Genomic DNA, 11,161 nt, shown 5'->3' with positions numbered 1-11,161 from the left:
ATACTTTAGAAGCTGCAGTATGGTAATAGGAAAGGTTAGTATGATATTAAAGTTGATAATGATGCAAGATGTTTGAAACCCTTCTCCCCAGAGACAACACTGTCATATTATAAAGTTCTATTCTCATTGGATGTCTTGAAGGCTATTATCGACTTCTGCAAACCGATCATCGGTCATTCCCTAGTTCTTGATCAGTGTTCCCCTTATTCTACAGTGAAGGTTGGGGATTTTCGTTTAAAGGAAGCGGCGATGAGAAGGAGATGCTGTCAAGATAAATCAGATCATCATGTGAGGACAAGAAAAGTCTCAATGCGGTACACGTTTACTCATAGTCAGTTTAGACTCAGTCAGTCTGGAGATGGATATCTGTACTGATCTTCGAACACAGCTTCAAACTGAAACCCCCAAAATGTTAAAATATACTGTGAAACTAAAACCACGATAAGATTATGTTTATAAAATAAGCAGGGGGAAAAAATGCGAACACACCAGACCCTAATAGTGAGTTTCCTCATTGTTCATTTCCTCATACTTGCCCCCCGTGAGACTGTTCCAATCTCCGTCTTCTCTAATGCCAAAACATACTTTGTTTGAGCAGTAATCCGTTTCTCCGTTCCAAATTATAGTGTGTTTATCTGAAAACTCAAGAGGGTGAAGAAGAGCAAATTGACCAATGAGACAAAAATACAGTGGTGTTTATTTGCAAATTAAAAAGCACCAACAATATCAGTTACACTGTAAAAATGATTGACGACAATTACACGTCTTTATCGTACAGTCCAAGGAGATTAGTACCATCGTTGCTGTTATTATGCGTTATTATGGTGTCAATAATACTTTCTATAAAGAAATCAAGGACCTCTGTACACCAGTTGGCTGCGTGAGGAGAGATGAGAGGGGATGGTATGAACAGACAGGAAACAGAAGATCTGTTTGGACATTTAGCAGATGGCACTGTATTATATGACCCATTGTAGTGACACTTCAATACGGCCTGGCTGATTCTCTCCCACTTAAATACCTCTCTCATTACATTGTGAGAGGGGGCTGAAAGAATGTCACCTCGACCACATGCAATAACGTATGTCTACAACGTGACATTACATAGTCAGGAAGTGCATGTGCATTGTTATATCGACTGACAACAATTGCAGACAGTAAGAGCAGCTTTTTGATATCTATGGTTGCGGTGGTAAAACCATTTGACCAACAAATTAGGAACTATACCGTACGTACAGTTGAAGTCTGAAGTTTACATATACACTTAGGTTGGAGTCATTAAAACTCGTTTTTCAACCACTCCACACATTTCTTGTTAAACAAACATTAGTTTTGGTAAGTCGGTTAAGACATCTACTTTGTGCATGACATGTACTTTTTCCAACAATTGTTTACAGACAGATTATTTCACTTATAATTCACTGTATCAATTTTCCAGTGGGTCAGAAGTTTAAATTGACTGTGCCTTTAAACAGCTTGGAAAATTCCAGCAAATGATGTCATGGCTTTAGAAGCCTCTGATAGGCTAATTGACATCATTTAAGTCAATTGGAGGTGTACCTGTGGATGTATTTCAAGGCCTACCTCTTTGCTTGACATCATGGGAAAATACAAAGAAATCAGCCAAGACCTCAGAAAAAAAAATGTAGAACTCCACAAGTCTGGTTCATCCTTAGGAGCAATTTCCAAATGCCTGAAGGTGCCACATTCATCTGTACAAACAATAGACGCCTGTACAAACTATAAACGCCATGGGACCACGCAGCCAATCATAACGCTCAGGAAGGAGACGCGTTCTGTCTCCTAGAGATGAACGTACTTTGAAGCAAAATGTGCAAATCAATCCCAGAACAACAGCAAAGGACCTTGTGAAGATGCTGGAGGAAACAGGTGCAAAACTATATGTATCCACAGTAAAACAAGTCCTATATCGACATAACCTGAAAGGCAGCGCAGCAAGGAAGAAGCCATTGCTCAAAAACCGCCATAAAAAAGCCAGACTACAGTTTGCAACTGCACTTGGGTCAAAGACCATACTTTTTGGAGAAATGTCCTCTGGTCTGATGAAACAAAAATAGAACTGTTTGGCCATAATGACCATCGTTATGTTTGGAGGAAAAAGGGCGAGGCTTGCAAGCCAAAGAACACCAACCCAACTGTGAAGCACGGGGGTGGCAGCATCATGTTGTGGGGGTGCTTTGCTGCAGGAGGGACTGGTGCCCTTCACAAAATAGATGGCATCATGAGGTAGGACAATTATGTGGATACATTGAAGCAACATCTCAAGACATCAGTCAGGAGGTTAAAGCTTGGTCGCAAATGGGTCTTCCAAATGGACAATGACCCCAAGCATACTTCCAAAGTTGTGGCAAAATGGCTTAAGGACAACAAAGTCAAGGTATTGGAGTGGCCATCACGAAGCCCTGACCTCAATCCTATAGAACATTTGTGGGCAGAACTGAAAAAGCATGTGCGAGCAAGGAGGCCTTACAAACATGACTCAGTTACACCAGCTCTGTCAGGAAAAATGGGCTGAAATTCACCCAACTTATTGTGGGAAGCTTGTGGAAGGCTACCCGAAACATTTGACCCAAGTTAAAATTTTTTAAAGGCAACGCTACCAAATACTAATTGAGTGTATATAAACTTCTGACCCCTCTGGGTATGTGATGAAATAAATAAAAGCTGAAATAAATCATTCTCTCTACTATTATTCTGACATTTCACATTCTTAAAATAAAGTGGTGATCCTAACTAACCTAAAATACGGCATTTTTACTGGGATTAAATGTCAGGAATTGTGAAAAACTGAGTTTAAATGTATTTGGCTAAGGTGTATGTAAACATCTGACTTTAACTGTATAGGCTCATATTGACTATGTTAGATGTGCATCTTTTATATCCTCCCTGATGCAACGCAGAAATACTATGAACACCTGCTAATAACAAATTAAATAGAAGAAAGAGACAAAAATATACACAGCTTTGACGACATCCTCAATAAAAATATTGGTTTCTTTTCTCATTTTCTATCTCTACGAGAGCATAGCTTATGTCCAACTTCACATACAGACAACCTGTCCCAGTGAGCACAAGACATTAAAAATACGTCATTTCAACATCTTTTCGACCAGAAATACTTATTTTCAACGTCTTTTGCTCAAAGGGGTTAATGAGAACCTGTGTGAATTTGTAAAGAGTCTTTTTAAGAGATGTACCACTTTGCATATTGTGCTTTTAAACATGTGCAGCCTGGCACCCCCCTGTGCTGTGCAATCAACTCCATCCGAAAGGGAGAGTAAGCAAAACGTCTTTCTGGTCAATTCTACAATAACGCATCTCCAAAGTTCAAATAAACAAAAAAGAGGTAAAAAAAAATCTTTTAAAAATAAGAACTGTCAATAGGCCATGCAATGTAGTGGTGCTGATTCTGTCCTGGCACTGGTAAATGCATTAATGTCTAGTGTCTACAAAGGCCGAGTGAATAAGACTACCAGTCAATACACAACATATCCCCCTTGGTTTTTAGACAGAGACCACAGGCATTTCCAACTAATGCCATTCATTTTTTGATTCATTCCAGTGCTAATTGATCTCCACTCATTTGTCATATCTGCCCCATTGTTTCATCATCTACTTTATTAATTCATCTTCCAATTTCTAGAATGGCAGTTAGTTGTGTCTTTCAGTATATGGGAGTAGAGTGTTGACTGACACAAGTTGACACTGTTTCCGCCCAGCCTTATACGACTGGTACTGTACAGGCTAGCCAAGTCTCACTCTTCCTCTTCATCCTCCTCTTCCTCCCAAGAGTAAGGTCTGAGTCCATGTGAGTAAAGGCAAGGGATAGTCAAAGGAAGAGCGGATAATTGTTGACCACCCCCGTCTCTATCCCATCCTGTCTGTATCACAGGTAAACCCCCGTAAGAGGTGGTACAGTCCTGTTGGGGGGGGGGGGCGGTGTCTCTGTTCCTAGACCGTACCAAGTGAGGGTGGTGGTGCATCATGGGGAGGTGCAACTTGGGGAGTGAGGGGAGAGAACTTAGGCGGCAGGCCATTGTAGACTCACTGCCAACTCGTAAATCACAATCCCTGCTCTCCCTTTCTTCATGCCTTCCCTCTTATGAAGGGCACCCTGAGAAGGAGGCTTGTGCATCCTAATCTTCACTTTGACAGGTGATCAGAAAACACACCCCTTCTGAACCTTGTCAAAGGTGAGTACTTATCCCTTATGGATTCTTTAAGGGATTAAAATAATCCTCTAAGGGGATAGAATCATACTCCTCCATATGGTATTCTGTCAGGGGGATGGTTGAGCTGTGGTACTGTCCGCTGAGCTGCCCCCCCCCCCCCGGTACTTCTACCTGGTATGGATCAGTTGCTCTCGGAGCCAACCGGGCAGGGGCTGGCCCATTCTGTACAGCAGCTTAGACAGCTCTATGTTGTGATCCCTGTAGTGCTCCCTGAGGAACGACTGGGACTGGAGGAAAGAGAAAGCGAGAACAATAGGAGTGATTTAGATAGAGATAATTACCCCCACAGCCAAGATTCAATCAAGAAACACCCCTTATCAGTTACAAGCAGGATAATCGTAGAGGTAGTCTACAAACATGTTTCTTAATTAAGCAAATATCAGTGAACAACTTGTATTGGCAAATGAGAACTCTTACCTCCGGGTCCATGTCAGGGTACCTCCGCCCCTTGCTCTTCCCCAGACACTTGGTCTTCCCTCCCTCCAGCAGCTGACACCAGAAGCCTTTCTTGGGGTCAAACCTGAAGAAAATCAGAACATTTTGTAAACGTACCTAAACCTACACCTGGGACACTTGGAATCAGTTACTGAATGAACTTTATAAATGGTGAGGTAGGTTAGCTGCTATGTGTTGCTAAAGAGAACTCACGCTAGGATATTGTGGTAGTTGACGGTGTTGACCAGGCCCAGAAACTTCTGGATCCTGTCCATGACTGAGGCCGGCTCAGTCTTCAGCTGCTGCCCATCCAGAACCAGGACCTGGCTGGAGTGGTAGTGGCTGAGCCAGCGCTCCATGTGGATGGCGTACCAGCCTGGCACCAGACAGCGGTTCTGGAGCACACGCAGTTTTACCGGGGAATCATGGGTAGCCGTGATGACATCATGGAAGGAGTACTTCAGAGCCACCGGGTCATCATGGGCACGCTGGTGCTGTAAGGGGAAGCAGAGAGAATGAATGGTGTTGTGTTAATATGGTACTAAGTAATATGATGCCTGATGAGGTATAACTGACCTAGTAACAAGAGTGGTTATAACTCAGTAATAAGAGCATGACATAGGCCTAACTACTCATACAGTTATAAGCATTTCTAAGACTTGGTACCAGGATTGGATATTACATGTTAATAAGGAAGAATGGTTATGTCTCATGCATTATAAAGAGTTATAACCAACCTGGTACCAGGAGTAAGCGCGGTCGGCTGGGTTGATGAGGATGGTGATGATCTTGGCCTTGGGCAGGAGGGTGGCCGCCCGCTCCGCTGCCACCTCGGAGTCAAAGTAGCTGGCACTTTTCTCAAAGTAGTAGTCTGAGCTGGTGTTGGAAGGCAGGGGGAAGTACTCCATGTACCTGTGTGTTCACCAAAAGAGTAAACAGAAACACCAACTAAATTATACACTGACAGAAGCACATATTAAGCTCCTGGACATTGTCTGGGTCTGCGCAAGCGCCTCTAAGTTGTCGTCCACTTCGCGATCACCCTGCTTATTGCAATTCTGTCTGTGCAGCTAGAACAGAACACGGCCCATATGCATAAAGCGTCTCAGAGTAGGAGTGCTGATCTAGGATCAGTTTTGCCTTTTAGATCATAAGGAATACCATTACATGGACTGTGGGGACCTGATCTTAGATTAGCACTCCTTCTCTGAGACGTTTTATGAACACGGGCCCAGAGCTCTTTCTCGGTGGCAGTCATACCAGTCGATGCCTCTGTGGTAGTTGTGTCCATTGAAGAACTGGATCTCCTCAAAGGTCTCCTTGTTGGGGTAGTTACTGGTCAGGTCAGGGTGCATGCCCAGGAACAGATAGAGGGCTGTAGAACCTATGGAGAGGAGGGAGGGAGGGAGGGAGGGAGGGAGAGAGACGGGGGAGGGGAGGAAATGGATAGAGAAAAACATAGGGGGGAGGGGAAGAAGGAGAGAGAGAGAGAGAGCGAGAGAGAAGCGAGAGGGAGAATCTATTTTGAGGCATTGACAGATTGACTTTGAAGCACCTTGCCGCAGCCATAACAATTAATAATCTAATAAATTGTCTCGTTAGTGTCCCATTCCCATTAGTGTCGGTGAGTGTGTGTTCCTTATAAACTTCCTTCTGCTTTCACTCTGGAGGAGAGCGAGTCAGTCGGTCATCTGTGACAGGTCCGTTCCTGTTAGTCTGTTCTGTTCTATACTGAGAGTGTGTAACACTGAAAGAACGACACCTCTTCAGCCCAAAGTCTCGAAACCTCCCTCCTACAGACCAGACCATAGACGTCTCAACTCGAACTCTTGTAAATAATTACATGAGGTAGAGAAATGAAACAGAAACGAGGTGAAACAAAGCGACGTGAGATTGTGGACCGAGAGTCATCGCTGGTGATGCCCACTGGGGGTTGCTGGTGTTCCGTCTCTCTCACCTGTCTTCTGAGGCCCAATGACAAGCAGCTTGGGGAAGCGGTCACACGTTTTCTCCTTTGACCAGATGTCCTTGTGCCTTTTGTCCTCGCAGGGATCCTGTAGGACCAGGGTTTATGAAGATCATTAGAAATTCTTACAAGTATCCAGTTGCTTAATGAACCCTGAACAAATCCATCCATACAACATCCTGAGGACATGCGGCTACATATTGGAACTATCAATGGAGATGCCCTTTGAACACAAACACAATTCTTGGCAACAGATTGTGGTGTACAGGACAAGGGTCCAACCAGGACTCCTGTTAAATAAATGATATCTAAATGAGACTAACCTGAATAAATTACTCAAGGGAGGATCCATGCAAAATACAACCTAACATAAAATACAACCTACAACCTAATGATATTCTTACTTCCCTTGGATGTAGCTGATTTCTCCAAGACTGTTAACATGTTAGGTTGTATTTTGAGTGGAGCACCCCTTTAACATCCCAGTATTAGTTAATGCACACATCCAGTTCCAGCCACACACAGACTGACCTGCCAGAGTGGGTCTTTCTCGTTAGGGAAGAGGTTATAGTATCTGTGGGCCAGCTGGACTGGAGGCAGGGTCTGTAGCCGCAGATTGGTCCACGTCTGCAGGAAGGCCACCAGGCTTTTGAAGGTGTAAAGGCCCAGCCGGTCGTTACCGTAGTTAGACAGGTGGGTCATGAAAATACTGATCTGGAGGAGGAGAGATGGATGAAGGAAAATGGAGAGAGAAAGACAGAAAGGTTCACTTCAATCCACTCTGATAGTCTGAGTAGCGATTGAATGTATAGAGAGAATGAAAGAGTGTGTGTGCATGCGTTTGTGTGTGTGCGCGTTAAATCACCGGGTTGAGTAGGACAGTGAGGAACAGCTCTCCTCCGTTGATGAGTTTGTCCAGCTCGTTGGGTCCGCCTGGGTACTCCTTATAGAATATGGTGTGTGTGAACAGACCACACGTCTGTCTGGGCAAGACCTGCAAACACACACACACACACACACACACACACACACACACACACACACACACACACACACACACACACACACACACACACACACACACACACACACACACACACACACACACACACACACACACACACACACACACACACACACACACACACCAGCCCCACTGGTCTAGTCAATGCAAAACATATTAGGCAATATCACCACTTTTGTGTTCAATAATCTTCATATTATACTTCTCGTTTGGGGAAAGCAAACCTCATTCGCTCTGAGTCTATATGGAAATTCATTCAAATACACACGCAGCGAGAGAGAGTGTCTGGGGATCTGAATATCAATCATCTAATGTATTGTATGAGCAGAGCAGAGAAGACTGGACCACTCAGAGCTGCATCTCAAGGGCAGACAAAAATAGAGAGATACAGAGAGCAGGGGAGGAAAACTACTGGCAACACCACACACTGTAGACACTAGACTACCGGATTTATTTTAGAATGTATTTAGAAGAAGATGAAGTTATGTTTTGGTGATTTATGGTTACAGCAACCCGTGTTGCTGTTGTTGTGTTATTAAGCCAGTGCTACGGTCATCGCCGTGGATGGTGTTGCTATATTGTTAAAGGTGTATCCAGGAGGTAGTGTTTGGGGGCCAGCCAAGTGGTTGGCGTGGCTAGGGTCCAGTATCACCACCTGCTGTAGAGGGATCCTCAAAACACACATACTGGCCCAACGGGAAGGCCTAATGAGACTTGTCCATTCCAAGGCCACTGTTGCTACGGTGATATAAATAAAATCCTACCGCTGTTATATCAACCACTCATGGGAGGACAGAGACAAGTGGGGGGGGGGAGAGATAGAAAGATGTTGATGGAGGTAGGAACAGAGAGAAGTGGAGGAGAGATGCAAACACAGAAGAGGTAGAGGCAAGAAAGAGTCAAGAGAATAAGGGAGAGAGAGAGAGGGCAGCCGTCGGTAAAGGTCCTGTGACTCACGCTGATACCACTGTGTATGAATCCCCGTCTGAAGCGGGCAGGTTTGAGGTGGGGGTACTCCTCCGTGCTGGTCACCCTGATGCCCCACACCTTCTTCCAGGCATCGTACAGCTGCAGGTGAACTGGGTACACACCCGAGTGGTGGGGGGCTACCGCATAGCCCATGTTAGTGGGGATACCGTGCTCCTAGAGATAGAGAGAGGGAGGGGGAGATGGAGGGGGTGGGTGTGAAGAAGAAAGGACAGAGTGGGACAGAGAGAGTGAGAGAGAGAGAGAGAGAGAGAGAGAGAGAGAGAGAGAGAGAGAGAGAGAGAGAGAGAGGAATATAAGGTCGGTAGGGAGACAGAAGGAATAACAATTATATTCACAGTGGTACTAGCTGTGTTAAGCTAAAGTTTGAATTTCTCATTTGGAGCAACATAGTGAGGTGGGCTAATTGCTGGCATCCCACTGCTAGCCTCCAGACAGACATAGACTCACCATAGCGAACCTCTTGTTGAGAAGCATCTGTTCGGCTAGCACTGACTGGTTGTGGAAAAGGTGGGGCTGCATGTGGCTCCACATGTGGGGGAACCACCAGAACTCATTGACGTAGGAGAGGAGCAGGTCATCCCCCAGGTCCTCCTCATCTGACCCTGGACACGAAGGGAGGACGGGGGAGGGAGAAGAGGAGGATAGGAGGTGAGAAGAGGAATAGTGGAAGAAGGGGAGGACAGTGGAGCACAGAGAGAATATGAATCATGAAAAGGGCAAAGAAAGCAGTTTGTCAGGGAATGGACAAGGGTGAGATAGAAGGTGAGGAAGATAATCACAGAGAGAGGAGGACAAGAGAAAACTAGGATTTCTGGTGATAAACCAAGGAGTACTGGAGTATAAACTGTGATGCTATCAGTAATAAGCTTCAGTACACAGATCTTGTACTGCATGAGTGGGATGCTGTGTTCTCCACTCTTACCTGCATGGAAGAACTTCCCTGAGAAGCCCAGGTTGAAGGTGAAGTTGGGAACATTGTTACGCAGCGCTCTCTGGGTCTCCAACAGGGCCTGACTCAGAGAGGAGAGGGAAGGTGAGCAGGGCAATACACACCCGCATGTAAGCACACGCACAGTCACACAGCTGAATTTGTCAATCTGCAACTCCCTCCCTGTACACACCCTCATCCGCCCCCGGGTGCATTTTTCCTGTACTCTTTTCTCTCCTCCTTTCTCTCTCTCCTCTGATTTGAGTGTTTGTTTCATTTGATCTCCGTACTATATATGAATCCACTCACATCTCCCTCTTTCTCCCCGTCTCCCTGTGTCTCTCCTGCCTTGTCAGGGGAGACAGTGTGATTTATTCTTCACACCCCACTGTTCGGATTCCAAGAGAGGAAGGAAGCCTTGATATACTTCTCTACCCTAGCTCATGTGAGGAAGCAGCCCAACTCTGATGGGACACACACAGAAAGATACAGATAACTGAAAAGGTTCTGCTATTCTGTATGTATTGAAATATTCATGACTATGGTTCTTAAGAGAGTGTGTGTGTGTGTGTGTCTCTATCGTCACGCTGTAGCCTGTCAACTCTATTTGTTTATTTGGATCCCCATTAGCTTTTGCAGAAGCAGCAGCTACTCTTCTTAAGCACTGATAGACGAGTACAGTCACACAAATTTTAAATACGACGATATACAAACAATCATTAAAAAAAATACATCATCATAATAAAAAAACTAAATATTATGTGTGTAAAGGCGTTCGCATGCTTCCCAGCCGGAACAGTTCGGAAGAGTTGGTGTAAACAGTACCAGTCAAAAGTTTGGACACCTACTCATTCCAGGGTTTTTCTTTGTTTATACTATTTTCTACATTGTAGAACAATCACGAAGACCTCAAAACTATGAAATAACACATATGGAATCATTAGAAACCAAAAAAGTGTTAAACAAAATCAAAGCCGCCACCCTTTGCCTTGATGACGGCCTTGCACACTCTTGGCATTTTCTCAACCAGCTTCATGAGGTAGTCAGTCACCTGGAATGAGTGTTAATTAACAGGTGTGCCTTGTTAATAGTTCGTTTGTGGAATTACTTTCCTTCTTAATGCATTTGAGCCAATCAGTTGTGTTGTGACAAGGTAGGGGTGGTATAGAGAAGATACCCCATAAGTCCATATTATGGCAAGAGCAGCTCAAATAAGCAAAGAGAAGCGACAGTCCATCATTACTTTAAGACATGAAGGTGAGTCAAAATGGGAACTGTCAAGAACTTTGAATGTTTCTTCAACTGTAGTCGCTAAAATCATCAAGAGCTGTGATGAAACTGGCTCTCATGAGGACCGCCACAGGAAAGGAATACCCAGGGTTACCTGCTGCAGAGGATAAGTTCATTAGAGTTACCAGCCTCAGAAATTACAGCCCAAATACATGCTTCACAGAGTTGAAGTAACAGACACATCTCAACATCAACTGTTCAGAGGAGACTGCGTGAATCAGGCCTTCATGGTCGAATTTCTGCAAAGAAACAACTACTAAAGGACACCAATAGAA

General features: G+C 44.5%; 1 pseudogene; it reads right to left on the bottom strand.

Moving 5' to 3' along the window:
* Positions 1-4,341: 4,341 nt before the first annotated feature.
* Positions 4,342-11,161, bottom strand: part of LOC123993259 — a 92,505-nt pseudogene continuing 85,685 nt past the window's right edge.

Source organism: Oncorhynchus gorbuscha, linkage group LG13 (genome assembly GCF_021184085.1).
Source record: "Oncorhynchus gorbuscha isolate QuinsamMale2020 ecotype Even-year linkage group LG13, OgorEven_v1.0, whole genome shotgun sequence".
Classification (NCBI taxonomy): Eukaryota; Metazoa; Chordata; class Actinopteri; order Salmoniformes; family Salmonidae; genus Oncorhynchus; species Oncorhynchus gorbuscha.
Note: the sequence above shows the minus strand (reverse complement) of the source record. Positions and strands in the feature narration are given on the sequence as shown.